At 49.5% G+C, this 23997-nt stretch overlaps 13 non-coding genes and 3 pseudogenes across 13 annotated transcripts; all 16 read right to left on the bottom strand.

Annotated features, from left to right (window-relative positions):
* Positions 1-53: 53 nt before the first annotated feature.
* LOC142261819 (U2 spliceosomal RNA) lies at positions 54-244 on the bottom strand. Its single transcript, XR_012729357.1, has one exon. It is a non-coding gene; the product is annotated as a U2 spliceosomal RNA (small nuclear RNA).
* A 1117-nt stretch (positions 245-1361) lies between these two features.
* On the bottom strand, positions 1362-1552 carry LOC142261800 (U2 spliceosomal RNA). Its single transcript, XR_012729340.1, has one exon. It is a non-coding gene; the product is annotated as a U2 spliceosomal RNA (small nuclear RNA).
* Positions 1553-2669: 1117 nt separating this feature from the next.
* Positions 2670-2860, bottom strand: LOC142261801 (U2 spliceosomal RNA). The gene has a single exon (XR_012729341.1). It is a non-coding gene; the product is annotated as a U2 spliceosomal RNA (small nuclear RNA).
* A 1117-nt stretch (positions 2861-3977) lies between these two features.
* Positions 3978-4150, bottom strand: LOC142261849 (U2 spliceosomal RNA; annotated as a pseudogene).
* Positions 4151-4306: 156 nt separating this feature from the next.
* LOC142261858 (U2 spliceosomal RNA) lies at positions 4307-4448 on the bottom strand (annotated as a pseudogene).
* Positions 4449-5565: 1117 nt separating this feature from the next.
* On the bottom strand, positions 5566-5756 carry LOC142261802 (U2 spliceosomal RNA). Its single transcript, XR_012729342.1, has one exon. It is a non-coding gene; the product is annotated as a U2 spliceosomal RNA (small nuclear RNA).
* Positions 5757-6873: 1117 nt separating this feature from the next.
* On the bottom strand, positions 6874-7058 carry LOC142261838 (U2 spliceosomal RNA). The gene has a single exon (XR_012729374.1). It is a non-coding gene; the product is annotated as a U2 spliceosomal RNA (small nuclear RNA).
* Positions 7059-8380: 1322 nt separating this feature from the next.
* Positions 8381-8577, bottom strand: LOC142261833 (U2 spliceosomal RNA). Its single transcript, XR_012729369.1, has one exon. It is a non-coding gene; the product is annotated as a U2 spliceosomal RNA (small nuclear RNA).
* Positions 8578-9232: 655 nt separating this feature from the next.
* LOC142261857 (U2 spliceosomal RNA) lies at positions 9233-9374 on the bottom strand (annotated as a pseudogene).
* A 1117-nt stretch (positions 9375-10491) lies between these two features.
* Positions 10492-10682, bottom strand: LOC142261803 (U2 spliceosomal RNA). The gene has a single exon (XR_012729343.1). It is a non-coding gene; the product is annotated as a U2 spliceosomal RNA (small nuclear RNA).
* A 1117-nt stretch (positions 10683-11799) lies between these two features.
* LOC142261805 (U2 spliceosomal RNA) lies at positions 11800-11990 on the bottom strand. Its single transcript, XR_012729345.1, has one exon. It is a non-coding gene; the product is annotated as a U2 spliceosomal RNA (small nuclear RNA).
* A 1117-nt stretch (positions 11991-13107) lies between these two features.
* On the bottom strand, positions 13108-13298 carry LOC142261806 (U2 spliceosomal RNA). The gene has a single exon (XR_012729346.1). It is a non-coding gene; the product is annotated as a U2 spliceosomal RNA (small nuclear RNA).
* A 1117-nt stretch (positions 13299-14415) lies between these two features.
* Positions 14416-14606, bottom strand: LOC142261808 (U2 spliceosomal RNA). Its single transcript, XR_012729347.1, has one exon. It is a non-coding gene; the product is annotated as a U2 spliceosomal RNA (small nuclear RNA).
* A 1117-nt stretch (positions 14607-15723) lies between these two features.
* Positions 15724-15914, bottom strand: LOC142261809 (U2 spliceosomal RNA). Its single transcript, XR_012729348.1, has one exon. It is a non-coding gene; the product is annotated as a U2 spliceosomal RNA (small nuclear RNA).
* Positions 15915-17031: 1117 nt separating this feature from the next.
* On the bottom strand, positions 17032-17222 carry LOC142261810 (U2 spliceosomal RNA). Its single transcript, XR_012729349.1, has one exon. It is a non-coding gene; the product is annotated as a U2 spliceosomal RNA (small nuclear RNA).
* Positions 17223-23429: 6207 nt separating this feature from the next.
* LOC142261812 (U2 spliceosomal RNA) lies at positions 23430-23620 on the bottom strand. Its single transcript, XR_012729351.1, has one exon. It is a non-coding gene; the product is annotated as a U2 spliceosomal RNA (small nuclear RNA).
* Positions 23621-23997: the final 377 nt, after the last annotated feature.

Raw genomic sequence — 23997 nt, forward strand, 5'->3', positions numbered from 1 at the left:
CGGGCTAATATGAATCAGGTGAATCGAGTTCTGCTTTTGGAAACTGGGTTAAGAAGGGGTGCACCGTTCCTGGAGGTACTGCAATACCAGGTCAATGCGTGGAGTGGACAGAGCAAGCTCTTTTTCCATCTCCCTGTTCTAAAAAACCATTTAATATATGGTCCCCAGATAGGGGACGTATCAGATATTAAACTGATAAGAACAGATACTACACTTGATCTTAGCCAAAAGGCCGAGAAGCGATAACCAGAATTGGTTTGGGCCTCGAGTGGCACCCTGGCCTATGCCGGACACATCTTAGGGAGAGAGAGCGAGAGGGAGACAAACCCACGCCTACACAAGACATTTTGTCACCCAAGCCAACCCTTGAAAAGGCTGCTTTGCAGAGCAAAAACAAGAAGAATGGTGCGTTTTGCAGCCGCCGCCCACTGCAATGAATCTGAATAACTCCTCCTTTAGGGCGCAAGCAACTCCCCTCCCCCTTGCAGTCTTTCCAATTCACGATACAAAAAGACGGACAGGACAGGTTGCCTGACTTTCCGTCACTGCCACCCTTTGCCATCCTTACCCGTAGAAAGCCCTTTCATCATCCCCAAACCCTAATCTTTTCCCTTTCCTTCCCAGCCCCCAAACCCTGCCCTCTGTACCTTTCTCACCACCCGCTTCCCTTCTCCTGTCATCCCCCTACCACCCGGGAAAAAAAGAGATTGCCCCCTCCTTCCACTAGCCCACCCTCCCACCCAAAGAACAACTTCTTCTGCGCAGCTTGTTTTCTAGGCAGCAGCGCTATTGTGATGTCATCGGGGGGCATTGTGACAAGCCGCCAGTGTTCCGTCTCTTCATGTTGTGCACTGTTCAAACCGAAAATACATCAACAGGCAGGCTACAGAAAAGCTTACTAACAAAGGTTAGAGAGGGGCTTTCTCAGAGGGCTTTTTACAGTTTGTCTATTCCCAATTAGCCGGTTTAGTATACTTAATGAAAGTACTAATTCTTTCATAGGCCGCCCATTCTTAGTATTTGACGTTCAGGTAACAACAGGTAACTTTATTTGGAGTGGAAGCAGAGAGATAACACCAGATGCCAATTGTAGATCCTCTCACACCTGTGGTCACTGCAGCATCTGACTCCACTTTGTCCAAAAGGGATCTATTCCATTCAATTACACATGATCTAGATTAGACTGACAACAAGATACTGCACGGGACATAGCAGAGTTGGTGAAGTTGAGTGGTGATGAGTTTGCTATTTGGATGAATAAAGCAAGTAAAAAGTGTGTTAGATAAAAATTCATTTCAATTCGCTAATCGGGCTAATATGAATCAGGTGAATCGAGTTCTGCTTTTGGAAACTGGGTTAAGAAGGGGTGCACCGTTCCTGGAGGTACTGCAATACCAGGTCAATGCGTGGAGTGGACAGAGCAAGCTCTTTTTCCATCTCCCTGTTCTAAAAATCCATTTAATATATGGTCCCCAGATAGGGGACGTATCAGATATTAAACTGATAAGAACAGATACTACACTTGATCTTAGCCAAAAGGCCGAGAAGCGATAACCAGAATTGGTTTGGGCCTCGAGTGGCACCCTGGCCTATGCCGGACACATCTTAGGGAGAGAGAGCGAGAGGGAGACAAACCCACGCCTACACAAGACATTTTGTCACCCAAGCCAACCCTTGAAAAGGCTGCTTTGCAGAGCAAAAACAAGAAGAATGGTGCGTTTTGCAGCCGCCGCCCACTGCAATGAATCTGAATAACTCCTCCTTTAGGGCGCAAGCAACTCCCCTCCCCCTTGCAGTCTTTCCAATTCACGATACAAAAAGACGGACAGGACAGGTTGCCTGACTTTCCGTCACTGCCACCCTTTGCCATCCTTACCCGTAGAAAGCCCTTTCATCATCCCCAAACCCTAATCTTTTCCCTTTCCTTCCCAGCCCCCAAACCCTGCCCTCTGTACCTTTCTCACCACCCGCTTCCCTTCTCCTGTCATCCCCCTACCACCCGGGAAAAAAAGAGATTGCCCCCTCCTTCCACTAGCCCACCCTCCCACCCAAAGAACAACTTCTTCTGCGCAGCTTGTTTTCTAGGCAGCAGCGCTATTGTGATGTCATCGGGGGGCATTGTGACAAGCCGCCAGTGTTCCGTCTCTTCATGTTGTGCACTGTTCAAACCGAAAATACATCAACAGGCAGGCTACAGAAAAGCTTACTAACAAAGGTTAGAGAGGGGCTTTCTCAGAGGGCTTTTTACAGTTTGTCTATTCCCAATTAGCCGGTTTAGTATACTTAATGAAAGTACTAATTCTTTCATAGGCCGCCCATTCTTAGTATTTGACGTTCAGGTAACAACAGGTAACTTTATTTGGAGTGGAAGCAGAGAGATAACACCAGATGCCAATTGTAGATCCTCTCACACCTGTGGTCACTGCAGCATCTGACTCCACTTTGTCCAAAAGGGATCTATTCCATTCAATTACACATGATCTAGATTAGACTGACAACAAGATACTGCACGGGACATAGCAGAGTTGGTGAAGTTGAGTGGTGATGAGTTTGCTATTTGGATGAATAAAGCAAGTAAAAAGTGTGTTAGATAAAAATTCATTTCAATTCGCTAATCGGGCTAATATGAATCAGGTGAATCGAGTTCTGCTTTTGGAAACTGGGTTAAGAAGGGGTGCACCGTTCCTGGAGGTACTGCAATACCAGGTCAATGCGTGGAGTGGACAGAGCAAGCTCTTTTTCCATCTCCCTGTTCTAAAAATCCATTTAATATATGGTCCCCAGATAGGGGACGTATCAGATATTAAACTGATAAGAACAGATACTACACTTGATCTTAGCCAAAAGGCCGAGAAGCGATAACCAGAATTGGTTTGGGCCTCGAGTGGCACCCTGGCCTATGCCGGACACATCTTAGGGAGAGAGAGCGAGAGGGAGACAAACCCACGCCTACACAAGACATTTTGTCACCCAAGCCAACCCTTGAAAAGGCTGCTTTGCAGAGCAAAAACAAGAAGAATGGTGCGTTTTGCAGCCGCCGCCCACTGCAATGAATCTGAATAACTCCTCCTTTAGGGCGCAAGCAACTCCCCTCCCCCTTGCAGTCTTTCCAATTCACGATACAAAAAGACGGACAGGACAGGTTGCCTGACTTTCCGTCACTGCCACCCTTTGCCATCCTTACCCGTAGAAAGCCCTTTCATCATCCCCAAACCCTAATCTTTTCCCTTTCCTTCCCAGCCCCCAAACCCTGCCCTCTGTACCTTTCTCACCACCCGCTTCCCTTCTCCTGTCATCCCCCTACCACCCGGGAAAAAAAGAGATTGCCCCCTCCTTCCACTAGCCCACCCTCCCACCCAAAGAACAACTTCTTCTGCGCAGCTTGTTTTCTAGGCAGCAGCGCTATTGTGATGTCATCGGGGGGCATTGTGACAAGCCGCCAGTGTTCCGTCTCTTCATGTTGTGCACTGTTCAAACCGAAAATACATCAACAGGCAGGCTACAGAAAAGCTTACTAACAAAGGTTAGAGAGGGGCTTTCTCAGAGGGCTTTTTACAGTTTGTCTATTCCCAATTAGCCGGTTTAGTATACTTAATGAAAGTACTAATTCTTTCATAGGCCGCCCATTCTTAGTATTTGACGTTCAGGTAACAACAGGTAACTTTATTTGGAGTGGAAGCAGAGAGATAACACCAGATGCCAATTGTAGATCCTCTCACACCTGTGGTCACTGCAGCATCTGACTCCACTTTGTCCAAAAGGGATCTATTCCATTCAATTACACATGATCTAGATTAGACTGACAACAAGATACTGCACGGGACATAGCAGAGTTGGTGAAGTTGAGTGGTGATGAGTTTGCTATTTGGATGAATAAAGCAAGTAAAAAGTGTGTTAGATAAAAATTCATTTCAATTCGCTAATCGGGCTAATATGAATCAGGTGAATCGAGTTCTGCTTTTGGAAACTGGGTTAAGAAGGGGTGCACCGTTCCTGGAGGTACTGCAATACCAGGTCAATGCGTGGAGTGGACAGAGCAAGCTCTTTTTCCATCTCCCTGTTCTAAAAATCCATTTAATATATGGTCCCCAGATAGGGGACGTATCAGATATTAAACTGATAAGAACAGATTTTTTTTTTATTAAGTTGGCTATCCCATCAGGGACAATCCGATCATACCAAAATCGGTCCATCGAGTTTGGATGACAAGTCACCCAATATTTACAGAATCGCCCGAAGGCACGGCGGTCACCGCACAAAAGCGACAGTGCCGCGGGTGATCGCCTCCCGAGCCCAGGAACCACCAGCCAAAAGGGGACGTAAGCACCAAAAGGCGCAACAATCCCCGAGGCCGGCAGTTGTGCAAGCCCGGGCCCCTCCCAGCCAAGACCAAGGAAAACCCAATGAAGGGACTACACTTGATCTTAGCCAAAAGGCCGAGAAGCGATAACCAGAATTGGTTTGGGCCTCGAGTGGCACCCTGGCCTATGCCGGACACATCTTAGGGAGAGAGAGCGAGAGGGAGACAAACCCACGCCTACACAAGACATTTTGTCACCCAAGCCAACCCTTGAAAAGGCTGCTTTGCAGAGCAAAAACAAGAAGAATGGTGCGTTTTGCAGCCGCCGCCCACTGCAATGAATCTGAATAACTCCTCCTTTAGGGCGCAAGCAACTCCCCTCCCCCTTGCAGTCTTTCCAATTCACGATACAAAAAGACGGACAGGACAGGTTGCCTGACTTTCCGTCACTGCCACCCTTTGCCATCCTTACCCGTAGAAAGCCCTTTCATCATCCCCAAACCCTAATCTTTTCCCTTTCCTTCCCAGCCCCCAAACCCTGCCCTCTGTACCTTTCTCACCACCCGCTTCCCTTCTCCTGTCATCCCCCTACCACCCGGGAAAAAAAGAGATTGCCCCCTCCTTCCACTAGCCCACCCTCCCACCCAAAGAACAACTTCTTCTGCGCAGCTTGTTTTCTAGGCAGCAGCGCTATTGTGATGTCATCGGGGGGCATTGTGACAAGCCGCCAGTGTTCCGTCTCTTCATGTTGTGCACTGTTCAAACCGAAAATACATCAACAGGCAGGCTACAGAAAAGCTTACTAACAAAGGTTAGAGAGGGGCTTTCTCAGAGGGCTTTTTACAGTTTGTCTATTCCCAATTAGCCGGTTTAGTATACTTAATGAAAGTACTAATTCTTTCATAGGCCGCCCATTCTTAGTATTTGACGTTCAGGTAACAACAGGTAACTTTATTTGGAGTGGAAGCAGAGAGATAACACCAGATGCCAATTGTAGATCCTCTCACACCTGTGGTCACTGCAGCATCTGACTCCACTTTGTCCAAAAGGGATCTATTCCATTCAATTACACATGATCTAGATTAGACTGACAACAAGATACTGCACGGGACATAGCAGAGTTGGTGAAGTTGAGTGGTGATGAGTTTGCTATTTGGATGAATAAAGCAAGTAAAAAGTGTGTTAGATAAAAATTCATTTCAATTCGCTAATCGGGCTAATATGAATCAGGTGAATCGAGTTCTGCTTTTGGAAACTGGGTTAAGAAGGGGTGCACCGTTCCTGGAGGTACTGCAATACCAGGTCAATGCGTGGAGTGGACAGAGCAAGCTCTTTTTCCATCTCCCTGTTCTAAAAATCCATTTAATATATGGTCCCCAGATAGGGGACGTATCAGATATTAAACTGATAAGAACAGATACTACACTTGATCTTAGCCAAAAGGCCGAGAAGCGATAACCAGAATTGGTTTGGGCCTCGAGTGGCACCCTGGCCTATGCCGGACACATCTTAGGGAGAGAGAGCGAGAGGGAGACAAACCCACGCCTACACAAGACATTTTGTCACCCAAGCCAACCCTTGAAAAGGCTGCTTTGCAGAGCAAAAACAAGAAGAATGGTGCGTTTTGCAGCCGCCGCCCACTGCAATGAATCTGAATAACTCCTCCTTTAGGGCGCAAGCAACTCCCCTCCCCCTTGCAGTCTTTCCAATTCACGATACAAAAAGACGGACAGGACAGGTTGCCTGACTTTCCGTCACTGCCACCCTTTGCCATCCTTACCCGTAGAAAGCCCTTTCATCATCCCCAAACCCTAATCTTTTCCCTTTCCTTCCCAGCCCCCAAACCCTGCCCTCTGTACCTTTCTCACCACCCGCTTCCCTTCTCCTGTCATCCCCCTACCACCCGGGAAAAAAAGAGATTGCCCCCTCCTTCCACTAGCCCACCCTCCCACCCAAAGAACAACTTCTTCTGCGCAGCTTGTTTTCTAGGCAGCAGCGCTATTGTGATGTCATCGGGGGGCATTGTGACAAGCCGCCAGTGTTCCGTCTCTTCATGTTGTGCACTGTTCAAACTGAAAATACATCAACAGGCAGGCTACAGAAAAGCTTACTAACAAAGGTTAGAGAGGGGCTTTCTCAGAGGGCTTTTTACAGTTTGTCTATTCCCAATTAGCCGGTTTAGTATACTTAATGAAAGTACTAATTCTTTCATAGGCCGCCCATTCTTAGTATTTGACGTTCAGGTAACAACAGGTAACTTTATTTGGAGTGGAAGCAGAGAGATAACACCAGATGCCAATTGTAGATCCTCTCACACCTGTGGTCACTGCAGCATCTGACTCCACTTTGTCCAAAAGGGATCTATTCCATTCAATTACACATGATCTAGATTAGACTGACAACAAGATACTGCACGGGACATAGCAGAGTTGGTGAAGTTGAGTGGTGATGAGTTTGCTATTTGGATGAATAAAGCAAGTAAAAAGTGTGTTAGATAAAAATTCATTTCAATTCGCTAATCGGGCTAATATGAATCAGGTGAATCGAGTTCTGCTTTTGGAAACTGGGTTAAGAAGGGGTGCACCGTTCCTGGAGGTACTGCAATACCAGGTCAATGCGTGGAGTGGACAGAGCAAGCTCTTTTTCCATCTCCCTGTTCTAAAAATCCATTTAATATATGGTCCCCAGATAGGGGACGTATCAGATATTAAACTGATAAGAACAGATGAGATTTCATCCGCAAATTTCAGAAAACGGTCATCGGCCACCACACAAAAGCGCAGTGCCGCAGGTGATCGCCTCCCGAGCCCAGGAACCTCCAGCCATAAGGGGACGTAAGCACCAAAAGGCGCAACAATCCCCGAGGCCGGCGGTTGTGCAAGCCCGGGCCCCTCCCAGCCAAGACCAAGGCAAACCCAATGAAGGGACTACACTTGATCTTAGCCAAAAGGCCGAGAAGCGATAACCAGAATTGGTTTGGGCCTCGAGTGGCACCCTGGCCTATGCCGGACACATCTTAGGGAGAGAGAGCGAGAGGGAGACAAACCCACGCCTACACAAGACATTTTGTCACCCAAGCCAACCCTTGAAAAGGCTGCTTTGCAGAGCAAAAACAAGAAGAATGGTGCGTTTTGCAGCCGCCGCCCACTGCAATGAATCTGAATAACTCCTCCTTTAGGGCGCAAGCAACTCCCCTCCCCCTTGCAGTCTTTCCAATTCACGATACAAAAAGACGGACAGGACAGGTTGCCTGACTTTCCGTCACTGCCACCCTTTGCCATCCTTACCCGTAGAAAGCCCTTTCATCATCCCCAAACCCTAATCTTTTCCCTTTCCTTCCCAGCCCCCAAACCCTGCCCTCTGTACCTTTCTCACCACCCGCTTCCCTTCTCCTGTCATCCCCCTACCACCCGGGAAAAAAAGAGATTGCCCCCTCCTTCCACTAGCCCACCCTCCCACACAAAGAACAACTTCTTCTGCGCAGCTTGTTTTCTAGGCAGCAGCGCTATTGTGATGTCATCGGGGGGCATTGTGACAAGCCGCCAGTGTTCCGTCTCTTCATGTTGTGCACTGTTCAAACCGAAAATACATCAACAGGCAGGCTACAGAAAAGCTTACTAACAAAGGTTAGAGAGGGGCTTTCTCAGAGGGCTTTTTACAGTTTGTCTATTCCCAATTAGCCGGTTTAGTATACTTAATGAAAGTACTAATTCTTTCATAGGCCGCCCATTCTTAGTATTTGACGTTCAGGTAACAACAGGTAACTTTATTTGGAGTGGAAGCAGAGAGATAACACCAGATGCCAATTGTAGATCCTCTCACACCTGTGGTCACTGCAGCATCTGACTCCACTTTGTCCAAAAGGGATCTATTCCATTCAATTACACATGATCTAGATTAGACTGACAACAAGATACTGCACGGGACATAGCAGAGTTGGTGAAGTTGAGTGGTGATGAGTTTGCTATTTGGATGAATAAAGCAAGTAAAAAGTGTGTTAGATAAAAATTCATTTCAATTCGCTAATCGGGCTAATATGAATCAGGTGAATCGAGTTCTGCTTTTGGAAACTGGGTTAAGAAGGGGTGCACCGTTCCTGGAGGTACTGCAATACCAGGTCAATGCGTGGAGTGGACAGAGCAAGCTCTTTTTCCATCTCCCTGTTCTAAAAATCCATTTAATATATGGTCCCCAGATAGGGGACGTATCAGATATTAAACTGATAAGAACAGATTTTTTGATTTAATGAAGCTTTCCAAAGCACCGCAAAAATGCATGACCGAAGTCACACCAAAAACAGTGCAAAGGCTAGGATTCGTGTGGACCCCTCCGTGAGAAGAGGATCCCCAAAAATCAACCCCGTCCCTCCGAGCCAGAAGGCCACAGCGAGGGTCAGGGATCTTCGGTGCTCCCCCAAGCCGAAGCCTGGTTGAGCCTTGTTGTTGCTCCCAGCGTCCACCGAGGCATCTTACCCAAGTGGAGTAGGGAGCTACTAGTCGTTGGTTTCGCAGCCGAGACTGCCCGGACCGTCAACCGGTGTTGGTTTCTCAGCCCAAGGCTGACCGGACCTCCAACCGGGTGTTGGTTTCTCAGCCCAAGGCTAACCGGACCTCCAACCGGGTGTTGGTTTCTCAGCCAAAGCTGACCCGGACCTCCAACCGGGTGTTGGTTTCTCAGCCCAAAGCTGACCGGACCTCCGACCGGGATTATAAAAATTTCCCTTCTTAGCCAGAAGGCCGGGATAGGGCAATATGCTTGGAAAGTATGAATAGGCAAGGCGCGGCGTGCGACAGAGTCTGAGGCTTACCAGGGTCCCAACCTAGCAAGTTCAGACTCCCTCCAGGGTGTCCATTCCTGGGGCACATTGCACCATAACCCCCACACTTACTCAGTCTAATAGCCTCGATCCTGGTAGGGCCATGGTTTCCTCTAGATGGATATACTATCCTCCCAAAGTACTAACAAGCGCAACCTTCCAGTGTGCATTGCATCATTGTACTAAGGTGGCCGGAGCCTTAAACCACCTTTTCGAACGATACTACACTTGATCTTAGCCAAAAGGCCGAGAAGCGATAACCAGAATTGGTTTGGGCCTCGAGTGGCACCCTGGCCTATGCCGGACACATCTTAGGGAGAGAGAGCGAGAGGGAGACAAACCCACGCCTACACAAGACATTTTGTCACCCAAGCCAACCCTTGAAAAGGCTGCTTTGCAGAGCAAAAACAAGAAGAATGGTGCGTTTTGCAGCCGCCGCCCACTGCAATGAATCTGAATAACTCCTCCTTTAGGGCGCAAGCAACTCCCCTCCCCCTTGCAGTCTTTCCAATTCACGATACAAAAAGACGGACAGGACAGGTTGCCTGACTTTCCGTCACTGCCACCCTTTGCCATCCTTACCCGTAGAAAGCCCTTTCATCATCCCCAAACCCTAATCTTTTCCCTTTCCTTCCCAGCCCCCAAACCCTGCCCTCTGTACCTTTCTCACCACCCGCTTCCCTTCTCCTGTCATCCCCCTACCACCCGGGAAAAAAAGAGATTGCCCCCTCCTTCCACTAGCCCACCCTCCCACCCAAAGAACAACTTCTTCTGCGCAGCTTGTTTTCTAGGCAGCAGCGCTATTGTGATGTCATCGGGGGGCATTGTGACAAGCCGCCAGTGTTCCGTCTCTTCATGTTGTGCACTGTTCAAACCGAAAATACATCAACAGGCAGGCTACAGAAAAGCTTACTAACAAAGGTTAGAGAGGGGCTTTCTCAGAGGGCTTTTTACAGTTTGTCTATTCCCAATTAGCCGGTTTAGTATACTTAATGAAAGTACTAATTCTTTCATAGGCCGCCCATTCTTAGTATTTGACGTTCAGGTAACAACAGGTAACTTTATTTGGAGTGGAAGCAGAGAGATAACACCAGATGCCAATTGTAGATCCTCTCACACCTGTGGTCACTGCAGCATCTGACTCCACTTTGTCCAAAAGGGATCTATTCCATTCAATTACACATGATCTAGATTAGACTGACAACAAGATACTGCACGGGACATAGCAGAGTTGGTGAAGTTGAGTGGTGATGAGTTTGCTATTTGGATGAATAAAGCAAGTAAAAAGTGTGTTAGATAAAAATTCATTTCAATTCGCTAATCGGGCTAATATGAATCAGGTGAATCGAGTTCTGCTTTTGGAAACTGGGTTAAGAAGGGGTGCACCGTTCCTGGAGGTACTGCAATACCAGGTCAATGCGTGGAGTGGACAGAGCAAGCTCTTTTTCCATCTCCCTGTTCTAAAAATCCATTTAATATATGGTCCCCAGATAGGGGACGTATCAGATATTAAACTGATAAGAACAGATACTACACTTGATCTTAGCCAAAAGGCCGAGAAGCGATAACCAGAATTGGTTTGGGCCTCGAGTGGCACCCTGGCCTATGCCGGACACATCTTAGGGAGAGAGAGCGAGAGGGAGACAAACCCACGCCTACACAAGACATTTTGTCACCCAAGCCAACACTTGAAAAGGCTGCTTTGCAGAGCAAAAACAAGAAGAATGGTGCGTTTTGCAGCCGCCGCCCACTGCAATGAATCTGAATAACTCCTCCTTTAGGGCGCAAGCAACTCCCCTCCCCCTTGCAGTCTTTCCAATTCACGATACAAAAAGACGGACAGGACAGGTTGCCTGACTTTCCGTCACTGCCACCCTTTGCCATCCTTACCCGTAGAAAGCCCTTTCATCATCCCCAAACCCTAATCTTTTCCCTTTCCTTCCCAGCCCCCAAACCCTGCCCTCTGTACCTTTCTCACCACCCGCTTCCCTTCTCCTGTCATCCCCCTACCACCCGGGAAAAAAAGAGATTGCCCCCTCCTTCCACTAGCCCACCCTCCCACCCAAAGAACAACTTCTTCTGCGCAGCTTGTTTTCTAGGCAGCAGCGCTATTGTGATGTCATCGGGGGGCATTGTGACAAGCCGCCAGTGTTCCGTCTCTTCATGTTGTGCACTGTTCAAACCGAAAATACATCAACAGGCAGGCTACAGAAAAGCTTACTAACAAAGGTTAGAGAGGGGCTTTCTCAGAGGGCTTTTTACAGTTTGTCTATTCCCAATTAGCCGGTTTAGTATACTTAATGAAAGTACTAATTCTTTCATAGGCCGCCCATTCTTAGTATTTGACGTTCAGGTAACAACAGGTAACTTTATTTGGAGTGGAAGCAGAGAGATAACACCAGATGCCAATTGTAGATCCTCTCACACCTGTGGTCACTGCAGCATCTGACTCCACTTTGTCCAAAAGGGATCTATTCCATTCAATTACACATGATCTAGATTAGACTGACAACAAGATACTGCACGGGACATAGCAGAGTTGGTGAAGTTGAGTGGTGATGAGTTTGCTATTTGGATGAATAAAGCAAGTAAAAAGTGTGTTAGATAAAAATTCATTTCAATTCGCTAATCGGGCTAATATGAATCAGGTGAATCGAGTTCTGCTTTTGGAAACTGGGTTAAGAAGGGGTGCACCGTTCCTGGAGGTACTGCAATACCAGGTCAATGCGTGGAGTGGACAGAGCAAGCTCTTTTTCCATCTCCCTGTTCTAAAAATCCATTTAATATATGGTCCCCAGATAGGGGACGTATCAGATATTAAACTGATAAGAACAGATACTACACTTGATCTTAGCCAAAAGGCCGAGAAGCGATAACCAGAATTGGTTTGGGCCTCGAGTGGCACCCTGGCCTATGCCGGACACATCTTAGGGAGAGAGAGCGAGAGGGAGACAAACCCACGCCTACACAAGACATTTTGTCACCCAAGCCAACCCTTGAAAAGGCTGCTTTGCAGAGCAAAAACAAGAAGAATGGTGCGTTTTGCAGCCGCCGCCCACTGCAATGAATCTGAATAACTCCTCCTTTAGGGCGCAAGCAACTCCCCTCCCCCTTGCAGTCTTTCCAATTCACGATACAAAAAGACGGACAGGACAGGTTGCCTGACTTTCCGTCACTGCCACCCTTTGCCATCCTTACCCGTAGAAAGCCCTTTCATCATCCCCAAACCCTAATCTTTTCCCTTTCCTTCCCAGCCCCCAAACCCTGCCCTCTGTACCTTTCTCACCACCCGCTTCCCTTCTCCTGTCATCCCCCTACCACCCGGGAAAAAAAGAGATTGCCCCCTCCTTCCACTAGCCCACCCTCCCACCCAAAGAACAACTTCTTCTGCGCAGCTTGTTTTCTAGGCAGCAGCGCTATTGTGATGTCATCGGGGGGCATTGTGACAAGCCGCCAGTGTTCCGTCTCTTCATGTTGTGCACTGTTCAAACCGAAAATACATCAACAGGCAGGCTACAGAAAAGCTTACTAACAAAGGTTAGAGAGGGGCTTTCTCAGAGGGCTTTTTACAGTTTGTCTATTCCCAATTAGCCGGTTTAGTATACTTAATGAAAGTACTAATTCTTTCATAGGCCGCCCATTCTTAGTATTTGACGTTCAGGTAACAACAGGTAACTTTATTTGGAGTGGAAGCAGAGAGATAACACCAGATGCCAATTGTAGATCCTCTCACACCTGTGGTCACTGCAGCATCTGACTCCACTTTGTCCAAAAGGGATCTATTCCATTCAATTACACATGATCTAGATTAGACTGACAACAAGATACTGCACGGGACATAGCAGAGTTGGTGAAGTTGAGTGGTGATGAGTTTGCTATTTGGATGAATAAAGCAAGTAAAAAGTGTGTTAGATAAAAATTCATTTCAATTCGCTAATCGGGCTAATATGAATCAGGTGAATCGAGTTCTGCTTTTGGAAACTGGGTTAAGAAGGGGTGCACCGTTCCTGGAGGTACTGCAATACCAGGTCAATGCGTGGAGTGGACAGAGCAAGCTCTTTTTCCATCTCCCTGTTCTAAAAATCCATTTAATATATGGTCCCCAGATAGGGGACGTATCAGATATTAAACTGATAAGAACAGATACTACACTTGATCTTAGCCAAAAGGCCGAGAAGCGATAACCAGAATTGGTTTGGGCCTCGAGTGGCACCCTGGCCTATGCCGGACACATCTTAGGGAGAGAGAGCGAGAGGGAGACAAACCCACGCCTACACAAGACATTTTGTCACCCAAGCCAACCCTTGAAAAGGCTGCTTTGCAGAGCAAAAACAAGAAGAATGGTGCGTTTTGCAGCCGCCGCCCACTGCAATGAATCTGAATAACTCCTCCTTTAGGGCGCAAGCAACTCCCCTCCCCCTTGCAGTCTTTCCAATTCACGATACAAAAAGACGGACAGGACAGGTTGCCTGACTTTCCGTCACTGCCACCCTTTGCCATCCTTACCCGTAGAAAGCCCTTTCATCATCCCCAAACCCTAATCTTTTCCCTTTCCTTCCCAGCCCCCAAACCCTGCCCTCTGTACCTTTCTCACCACCCGCTTCCCTTCTCCTGTCATCCCCCTACCACCCGGGAAAAAAAGAGATTGCCCCCTCCTTCCACTAGCCCACCCTCCCACCCAAAGAACAACTTCTTCTGCGCAGCTTGTTTTCTAGGCAGCAGCGCTATTGTGATGTCATCGGGGGGCATTGTGACAAGCCGCCAGTGTTCCGTCTCTTCATGTTGTGCACTGTTCAAACCGAAAATACATCAACAGGCAGGCTACAGAAAAGCTTACTAACAAAGGTTAGAGAGGGGCTTTCTCAGAGGGCTTTTTACAGTTTGTCTATTCCCAATTAGCCGGTTTAGTATACTTAATGAAAGTACTAATTCTTTCATAGGCCGCCCATTCTTAGTATTTGACGTTCAGGTAACAACAGGTAACTTTATTTGGAGTGGAAGCAGAGAGATAACACCAGATGCCAATTGTAGATCCTCTCACACCTGTGGTCACTGCAGCATCTGACTCCACTTTGTCCAAAAGGGATCTATTCCATTCAATTACACATGATCTAGATTAGACTGACAACAAGATACTGCACGGGACATAGCAGAGTTGGTGAAGTTGAGTGGTGATGAGTTTGCTATTTGGATGAATAAAGCAAGTAAAAAGTGTGTTAGATAAAAATTCATTTCAATTCGCTAATCGGGCTAATATGAATCAGGTGAATCGAGTTCTGCTTTTGGAAACTGGGTTAAGAAGGGGTGCACCGTTCCTGGAGGTACTGCAATACCAGGTCAATGCGTGGAGTGGACAGAGCAAGCTCTTTTTCCATCTCCCTGTTCTAAAAATCCATTTAATATATGGTCCCCAGATAGGGGACGTATCAGATATTAAACTGATAAGAACAGATACTACACTTGATCTTAGCCAAAAGGCCGAGAAGCGATAACCAGAATTGGTTTGGGCCTCGAGTGGCACCCTGGCCTATGCCGGACACATCTTAGGGAGAGAGAGCGAGAGGGAGACAAACCCACGCCTACACAAGACATTTTGTCACCCAAGCCAACCCTTGAAAAGGCTGCTTTGCAGAGCAAAAACAAGAAGAATGGTGCGTTTTGCAGCCGCCGCCCACTGCAATGAATCTGAATAACTCCTCCTTTAGGGCGCAAGCAACTCCCCTCCCCCTTGCAGTCTTTCCAATTCACGATACAAAAAGACGGACAGGACAGGTTGCCTGACTTTCCGTCACTGCCACCCTTTGCCATCCTTACCCGTAGAAAGCCCTTTCATCATCCCCAAACCCTAATCTTTTCCCTTTCCTTCCCAGCCCCCAAACCCTGCCCTCTGTACCTTTCTCACCACCCGCTTCCCTTCTCCTGTCATCCCCCTACCACCCGGGAAAAAAAGAGATTGCCCCCTCCTTCCACTAGCCCACCCTCCCACCCAAAGAACAACTTCTTCTGCGCAGCTTGTTTTCTAGGCAGCAGCGCTATTGTGATGTCATCGGGGGGCATTGTGACAAGCCGCCAGTGTTCCGTCTCTTCATGTTGTGCACTGTTCAAACCGAAAATACATCAACAGGCAGGCTACAGAAAAGCTTACTAACAAAGGTTAGAGAGGGGCTTTCTCAGAGGGCTTTTTACAGTTTGTCTATTCCCAATTAGCCGGTTTAGTATACTTAATGAAAGTACTAATTCTTTCATAGGCCGCCCATTCTTAGTATTTGACGTTCAGGTAACAACAGGTAACTTTATTTGGAGTGGAAGCAGAGAGATAACACCAGATGCCAATTGTAGATCCTCTCACACCTGTGGTCACTGCAGCATCTGACTCCACTTTGTCCAAAAGGGATCTATTCCATTCAATTACACATGATCTAGATTAGACTGACAACAAGATACTGCACGGGACATAGCAGAGTTGGTGAAGTTGAGTGGTGATGAGTTTGCTATTTGGATGAATAAAGCAAGTAAAAAGTGTGTTAGATAAAAATTCATTTCAATTCGCTAATCGGGCTAATATGAATCAGGTGAATCGAGTTCTGCTTTTGGAAACTGGGTTAAGAAGGGGTGCACCGTTCCTGGAGGTACTGCAATACCAGGTCAATGCGTGGAGTGGACAGAGCAAGCTCTTTTTCCATCTCCCTGTTCTAAAAATCCATTTAATATATGGTCCCCAGATAGGGGACGTATCAGATATTAAACTGATAAGAACAGATACTACACTTGATCTTAGCCAAAAGGCCGAGAAGCGATAACCAGAATTGGTTTGGGCCTCGAGTGGCACCCTGGCCTATGCCGGACACATCTTAGGGAGAGAGAGCGAGAGGGAGACAAACCCACGCCTACACAAGACATTTTGTCACCCAAGCCAACCCTTGAAAAGGCTGCTTTGCAGAGCAAAAACAAGAAGAATGGTGCGTTTTGCAGCCGCCGCCCACTGCAATGAATCTGAATAACTCCTCCTTTAGGGCGCAAGCAACTCCCCTCCCCCTTGCAGTCTTTCCAATTCACGATACAAAAAGACGGACAGGACAGGTTGCCTGACTTTCCGTCACTGCCACCCTTTGCCATCCTTACCCGTAGAAAGCCCTTTCATCATCCCCAAACCCTAATCTTTTCCCTTTCCTTCCCAGCCCCCAAACCCTGCCCTCTGTACCTTTCTCACCACCCGCTTCCCTTCTCCTGTCATCCCCCTACCACCCGGGAAAAAAAGAGATTGCCCCCTCCTTCCACTAGCCCACCCTCCCACCCAAAGAACAACTTCTTCTGCGCAGCTTGTTTTCTAGGCAGCAGCGCTATTGTGATGTCATCGGGGGGCATTGTGACAAGCCGCCAGTGTTCCGTCTCTTCATGTTGTGCACTGTTCAAACCGAAAATACATCAACAGGCAGGCTACAGAAAAGCTTACTAACAAAGGTTAGAGAGGGGCTTTCTCAGAGGGCTTTTTACAGTTTGTCTATTCCCAATTAGCCGGTTTAGTATACTTAATGAAAGTACTAATTCTTTCATAGGCCGCCCATTCTTAGTATTTGACGTTCAGGTAACAACAGGTAACTTTATTTGGAGTGGAAGCAGAGAGATAACACCAGATGCCAATTGTAGATCCTCTCACACCTGTGGTCACTGCAGCATCTGACTCCACTTTGTCCAAAAGGGATCTATTCCATTCAATTACACATGATCTAGATTAGACTGACAACAAGATACTGCACGGGACATAGCAGAGTTGGTGAAGTTGAGTGGTGATGAGTTTGCTATTTGGATGAATAAAGCAAGTAAAAAGTGTGTTAGATAAAAATTCATTTCAATTCGCTAATCGGGCTAATATGAATCAGGTGAATCGAGTTCTGCTTTTGGAAACTGGGTTAAGAAGGGGTGCACCGTTCCTGGAGGTACTGCAATACCAGGTCAATGCGTGGAGTGGACAGAGCAAGCTCTTTTTCCATCTCCCTGTTCTAAAAATCCATTTAATATATGGTCCCCAGATAGGGGACGTATCAGATATTAAACTGATAAGAACAGATACTACACTTGATCTTAGCCAAAAGGCCGAGAAGCGATAACCAGAATTGGTTTGGGCCTCGAGTGGCACCCTGGCCTATGCCGGACACATCTTAGGGAGAGAGAGCGAGAGGGAGACAAACCCACGCCTACACAAGACATTTTGTCACCCAAGCCAACCCTTGAAAAGGCTGCTTTGCAGAGCAAAAACAAGAAGAATGGTGCGTTTTGCAGCCGCCGCCCACTGCAATGAATCTGAATAACTCCTCCTTTAGGGCGCAAGCAACTCCCCTCCCCCTTGCAGTCTTTCCAATTCACGATACAAAAAGACGGACAGGACAGGTTGCCTGACTTTCCGTCACTGCCACCCTTTGCCATCCTTACCCGTAGAAAGCCCTTTCATCATCCCCAAACCCTAATCTTTTCCCTTTCCTTCCCAGCCCCCAAACCCTGCCCTCTGTACCTTTCTCACCACCCGCTTCCCTTCTTCTGTCATCCCCCTACCACCCGGGAAAAAAAGAGATTGCCCCCTCCTTCCACTAGCCCACCCTCCCACCCAAAGAACAACTTCTTCTGCGCAGCTTGTTTTCTAGGCAGTGTGGCGCCCCTGACCTGGTCAGGCACCACTGAGTACTGCACCCATGCTGGGGACAGTACAATACAGGTAATCCAGAAGGCTGACAGGGGTGTGGAACACAGGCGCATAGTGATCAGGTCTCACACATGTACCCATGAGAGGACCCCTGGGGATCCCAGGAGGGGGCAAAGCCTATACCTCCACTGGAATAGTGGCAGGGGGTTAAAAGCCTCCATCTCCTCTCAAGGGGTGTGGTGGAGAGTCTGGTTGCTAGGTGGCGTAGGCAAGAACAGGAGAGGAGGAGCAGTGAGTCAGTTAGAGCAGAGAACTCCAGAGGGCTCAGTGAGGAGCAGACCTGTGGGGCTGATGCTGTCTAACAGCGCCCGCGCAGTGACTACAGACGGGGGAGAACGGTCAACTAGAAGTGCTGCCTGAAAGCCAGCTTCAGCTAGAGAGTGCACGGAGTGGGAAGTAAGGAGACTTCTAGAGAGCACCAGGCCCAACCGGGCGGCAGATCCCGAAGCGAGGATAGATTCACCTTTCCCTGCTAAACCTGCCGGTGTGGGGCTCTTACAGCCCACACCACAACAACCAAAAGCCGCAGCCACGTAACCGCAAGTAGGGCCCATAGGTCACAGGAGGCAAGAGGCTGGAGTGGCCTGGCCCGGGGAACAAGCACACGGCAAAACAAGAAGGGGAGAGAGGCTTGGAGCATCTTCCCTGGGTGACCCCCATAGGGACTCAAAGTCGGGGTCACCCCAAACCACCAAGGGCTAAGGAAGGCGAGTTTGTAGTCACCCTCATACAGTCAGCCGGAAGGATACCTGGTTCCCACCTGGTTCATCCCAGCTACGCCCGGGTTACTCACCCTGCCACCTGAAGTGAGTAAAAACCCTGAAAGACATCCTGCCTGTGTGGTCATTCTGCGACTTGTGGTACTACAAACCTACACAGGGCCCTGGGGCTTGCCTCACTCTCAGGAGGCTACTACATCTAACTGCACACACCATCAGCCCCAGGCGACCCTCAACCTGCAGTGGCGGTCCCTACTGGCCGCAATACTGAGAGTGGCGTCACGATCAAAACAGAAGATTTCCTACCAGTGACCAGCACCAGCTACGTGGAGTCCCTGAAGGTATGCACTGATACAACACCTGTGGGGCTTCACATCTGGCGTCACGAACAGGATAAGGACTAGACCTGTTCAGACAGGTGACCATGTGCCTAGGCGGTCCGCTTGAAAAATTGGAAGCGCCGCCATATTGCCACCATGAAAAGCGCGCTGAAAAACAACAGCAGCCCGCGCTGGAAGAAGTTACCGCCCACGAAGAGGTGTGGCTACCCAGAGATCCCCTGCAGAGTTCTGACCTTGCCAGCTATGAGAGTGGAAGCGTCCAGAGACGGCGGGAAGGAAAGGAAGCCACAAGCCTGCTGCTGGGAGAGGAGCTGCTGAAAGAGGCAGAGCAGAAACTGGACAGCTTGTTACAGGAGGCAGCGAAGAGTCCACTGCTGGGAGACCGTGCAGAAGACGGCGCAGAAGAAATGGCGTCTGACCGCAGGAACCCAGAACCAGGCTCCGCTGCCTGGTGGTACCGAGAGCTGGCCCAGTTTTGCAACCGGCTGGAGACCCGGGTCGTGGAGCAGATTCGGGAGGAACGGATGGAACTGCAGGAGATGACCGCGGCGGTTCGGGCCTATGAAGGGAGAGCTGCGCGCCGGGTGTCAGGCGGGACGGCGACGACGCAGACCCCAGTGCTACCAACAACGGGTGAGTCGAATGATGCCCCGGCCCGCGCAAGTGCCCCGACCCCTGCTGCCACGTCCGCGGTCCCTGAAGAGGCGTCCGGTGCGGCGACGCTGAAGCAGGCCGCAGCCACGCCAGGTGCGGCCCTCCAAGCCCCAGCGGCTGCAGCGATGCCCTGCTCGGCCCACCAAGACCCAGTCCCTGCAGCGATGCCCTGCTCGGCCCACCAAGACCCAGTCCCTGCAGCGATGCCCTGCCCGGCCCGCCAGGACCAGGCCGCCGCCATCCTGGGCGCGGCCCGCCAAGACCAGGCCGCCGCCATACAGGGCGCGGCCCGCCAAGCCCAGACTGCTGCAGCGACGTCCAGCCCAGCCTGCACAGAGCCCCCTGCAACAGCGACACTGATCCAGGCCGCCGCCATGCCAGGCGCGGCCCGCCAAGACCAGGCCGCCGCCATCCAGGGCGCGGCCCGCCAAGACCAGGCCGCCGCCATCCAGGGCGCGGCCCGCCAAGACCAGGCCGCCGCCATGCCAGGCGCGGCCCGCCAAGAAAAGACTACCTCAGCATTTACCCCGGCCTGTAAGGCCAGAGCAGACACCGCTCCCCGGTCCACAGAGGTTCCTGATAGGCAGCCCACGGTGGGTGAAGACCCTGCATATTGGCAGATGAAGGCTGACCTGGAGGCCAAATTTCCACAATGGTTGGTGAGCCAGTACATACCCCCTCCGCATACCCCAAAGAGTCTCCTGCTAACTCCTGCAGCAGCTACACCAAGGAGTCCCTCACCTGGGCCGGCCGAAGAGCAGCCATCCCCGGCACTGCCACAGCTGGAGTGCCAGGAAGAACTAAGGGGGAGAGGAGGCCAGGAAGCAGAAGGGTTGACTCCGACTCCAGTGTCACCAGTAGCAGTTGTGTATTCAGAGCCGGAAATGCTGCCATACTCCCGCTGGGACGAGGAGGACCTGACCCCCTCTGCAGAAGAAGAGCTGCCTAAGAGCTTCACCTGGGAGCCCACAGGCATGGATCCAGCCCGCAAGACACGGCGCAGAAGAACACAGTTTGCTCCAGCACCACAGTCTCCTGAACAGAGAGCAGTCACCGCCAGAGACCTGAAGGAGAAGCGTTTGTTGAGAGAGTCCAAAGCCCAGGCTAGAGGACCCCTGTGTTATGGCGTAGTGGAAGATTTCAACTTGAAAAGTGGTTATGGCTTCATTGTAGCACCAGGAATAAAAGAAGGGATATTTGTAAACCGCAGAGATGTGAACGCTCATCTGCCAAGAGGACACCCTTGCAGAAATCTAAAGATGGGAGATTCCGTTCAGTTCACCCTGCATCAAGGCGAAAGAGGACTGTATGCTTTGGGCGTAACGCTATGTCCCAACAAACCTTACAGCCATCCCCTGCAACAAGAAAGACAAGAAAGACAAGAAAGACAAGAAAGACAAGAAAGACAAGATAGAGATCAAGAACCAGATGTAGAAACAGATGAAGACCAAGAACGGAAAGATAAAGATCCTACAGATGAAGAAAGAGACAAAGAGCAAGAAAGTCACAGGTGCCAGTGCCCAACGTGCCCTCGCCCTAGTGAAAAAGAGGAGTAAAGTAAAGTACAGAAAAGAAGTACAGAAGTTAAAGTTTTGAAAGTTTTGTTTGCAACGTTAACGTTAAAGAAATGCGCCCACAAAAACTATTGTGAGAAATAAACTTTAAGGCTATGAACTTGCTATAGCCACAAACTCTCGCAGTGTAAATAGTTACACCAGTGGCACCACCACCAGGTCCAGCCTGTTTAGGGGCTTGGCTCGTCTGCAACCAGGGGGGCCCGTCCGTAGAAAAGGGCCTTGGCTCACCTGCGACCAGAGAGCACGCCTGTTTATGGGGCCTTGGCTCACCATCACAAAGAGGGTACCTGGTCAGCACCAACTGTGGAGGCCGCCTCTGCATCCTGCCAGAAGAGGCTGAAGGCGCGGATCCACCAGGCCAGGTATACCCTGAAGACCACCAGCCCATGTAAGCCGCCTCTACATCCTGCCAGAAGTGGCTGAAGCCGCGGCCAACGTGAGAGGGTTTTGGGTGGGTTAACGGACTTGTGGGTGGAGGGTGGTGATGTCTGATACCTGGTGCTTTTAAATGTTTTACATGTTTTAATGTTTTATGCATTTTAAAATGTTGTCTTGCAGCCCGAGGACGTGCTGGTGATAACTAAGGGGGAATGTGGCGCCCCTGACCTGGTCAGGCACCACTGAGTACTGCACCCATGCTGGGGACAGTACAATACAGGTAATCCAGAAGGCTGACAGGGGTGTGGAACACAGGCGCATAGTGATCAGGTCTCACACATGTACCCATGAGAGGACCCCTGGGGATCCCAGGAGGGGGCAAAGCCTATACCTCCACTGGAATAGTGGCAGGGGGTTAAAAGCCTCCATCTCCTCTCAAGGGGTGTGGTGGAGAGTCTGGTTGCTAGGTGGCGTAGGCAAGAACAGGAGAGGAGGAGCAGTGAGTCAGTTAGAGCAGAGAACTCCAGAGGGCTCAGTGAGGAGCAGACCTGTGGGGCTGATGCTGTCTAACAGCGCCCGCGCAGTGACTACAGACGGGGGAGAACGGTCAACTAGAAGTGCTGCCTGAAAGCCAGCTTCAGCTAGAGAGTGCACGGAGTGGGAAGTAAGGAGACTTCTAGAGAGCACCAGGCCCAACCGGGCGGCAGATCCCGAAGCGAGGATAGATTCACCTTTCCCTGCTAAACCTGCCGGTGTGGGGCTCTTACAGCCCACACCACAACAACCAAAAGCCGCAGCCACGTAACCGCAAGTAGGGCCCATAGGTCACAGGAGGCAAGAGGCTGGAGTGGCCTGGCCCGGGGAACAAGCACACGGCAAAACAAGAAGGGGAGAGAGGCTTGGAGCATCTTCCCTGGGTGACCCCCATAGGGACTCAAAGTCGGGGTCACCCCAAACCACCAAGGGCTAAGGAAGGCGAGTTTGTAGTCACCCTCATACAGTCAGCCGGAAGGATACCTGGTTCCCACCTGGTTCATCCCAGCTACGCCCGGGTTACTCACCCTGCCACCTGAAGTGAGTAAAAACCCTGAAAGACATCCTGCCTGTGTGGTCATTCTGCGACTTGTGGTACTACAAACCTACACAGGGCCCTGGGGCTTGCCTCACTCTCAGGAGGCTACTACATCTAACTGCACACACCATCAGCCCCAGGCGACCCTCAACCTGCAGTGGCGGTCCCTACTGGCCGCAATACTGAGAGTGGCGTCACGATCAAAACAGAAGATTTCCTACCAGTGACCAGCACCAGCTACGTGGAGTCCCTGAAGGTATGCACTGATACAACACCTGTGGGGCTTCACAGCAGCAGCGCTATTGTGATGTCATCGGGGGGCATTGTGACAAGCCGCCAGTGTTCCGTCTCTTCATGTTGTGCACTGTTCAAACCGAAAATACATCAACAGGCAGGCTACAGAAAAGCTTACTAACAAAGGTTAGAGAGGGGCTTTCTCAGAGGGCTTTTTACAGTTTGTCTATTCCCAATTAGCCGGTTTAGTATACTTAATGAAAGTACTAATTCTTTCATAGGCCGCCCATTCTTAGTATTTGACGTTCAGGTAACAACAGGTAACTTTATTTGGAGTGGAAGCAGAGAGATAACACCAGATGCCAATTGTAGATCCTCTCACACCTGTGGTCACTGCAGCATCTGACTCCACTTTGTCCAAAAGGGATCTATTCCATTCAATTACACATGATCTAGATTAGACTGACAACAAGATACTGCACGGGACATAGCAGAGTTGGTGAAGTTGAGTGGTGATGAGTTTGCTATTTGGATGAATAAAGCAAGTAAAAAGTGTGTTAGATAAAAATTCATTTCAATTCGCTAATCGGGCTAATATGAATCAGGTGAATCGAGTTCTGCTTTTGGAAACTGGGTTAAGAAGGGGTGCACCGTTCCTGGAGGTACTGCAATACCAGGTCAATGCGTGGAGTGGACAGAGCAAGCTCTTTTTCCATCTCCCTGTTCTAAAAATCCATTTAATATATGGTCCCCAGATAGGGGACGTATCAGATATTAAACTGATAAGAACAGATACTACACTTGATCTTAGCCAAAAGGCCGAGAAGCGATAACCAGAATTGGTTTGGGCCTCGAGTGGCACCCTGGCCTATGCCGGACACATCTTAGGGAGAGAGAGCGAGAGGGAGACAAACCCACGCCTACACAAGACATTTTGTCACCCAAGCCAACCCTTGAAAAGGCTGCTTTGCAGAGCAAAAACAAGAAGAATGGTGCGTTTTGCAGCCGCCGCCCACTGCAATGAATCTGAATAACTCCTCCTTTAGGGCGCAAGCAACTCCCCTCCCCCTTGCAGTCTTTCCAATTCACGATACAAAAAGACGGACAGGACAGGTTGCCTGACTTTCCGTCACTGCCACCCTTTGCCATCCTTACCCGTAGAAAGCCCTTTCATCATCCCCAAACCCTAATCTTTTCCCTTTCCTTCC

This window comes from Anomaloglossus baeobatrachus, unplaced genomic scaffold (assembly GCF_048569485.1).
Source record: "Anomaloglossus baeobatrachus isolate aAnoBae1 unplaced genomic scaffold, aAnoBae1.hap1 Scaffold_2391, whole genome shotgun sequence".
Taxonomy (NCBI): domain Eukaryota; kingdom Metazoa; phylum Chordata; class Amphibia; order Anura; family Aromobatidae; genus Anomaloglossus; species Anomaloglossus baeobatrachus.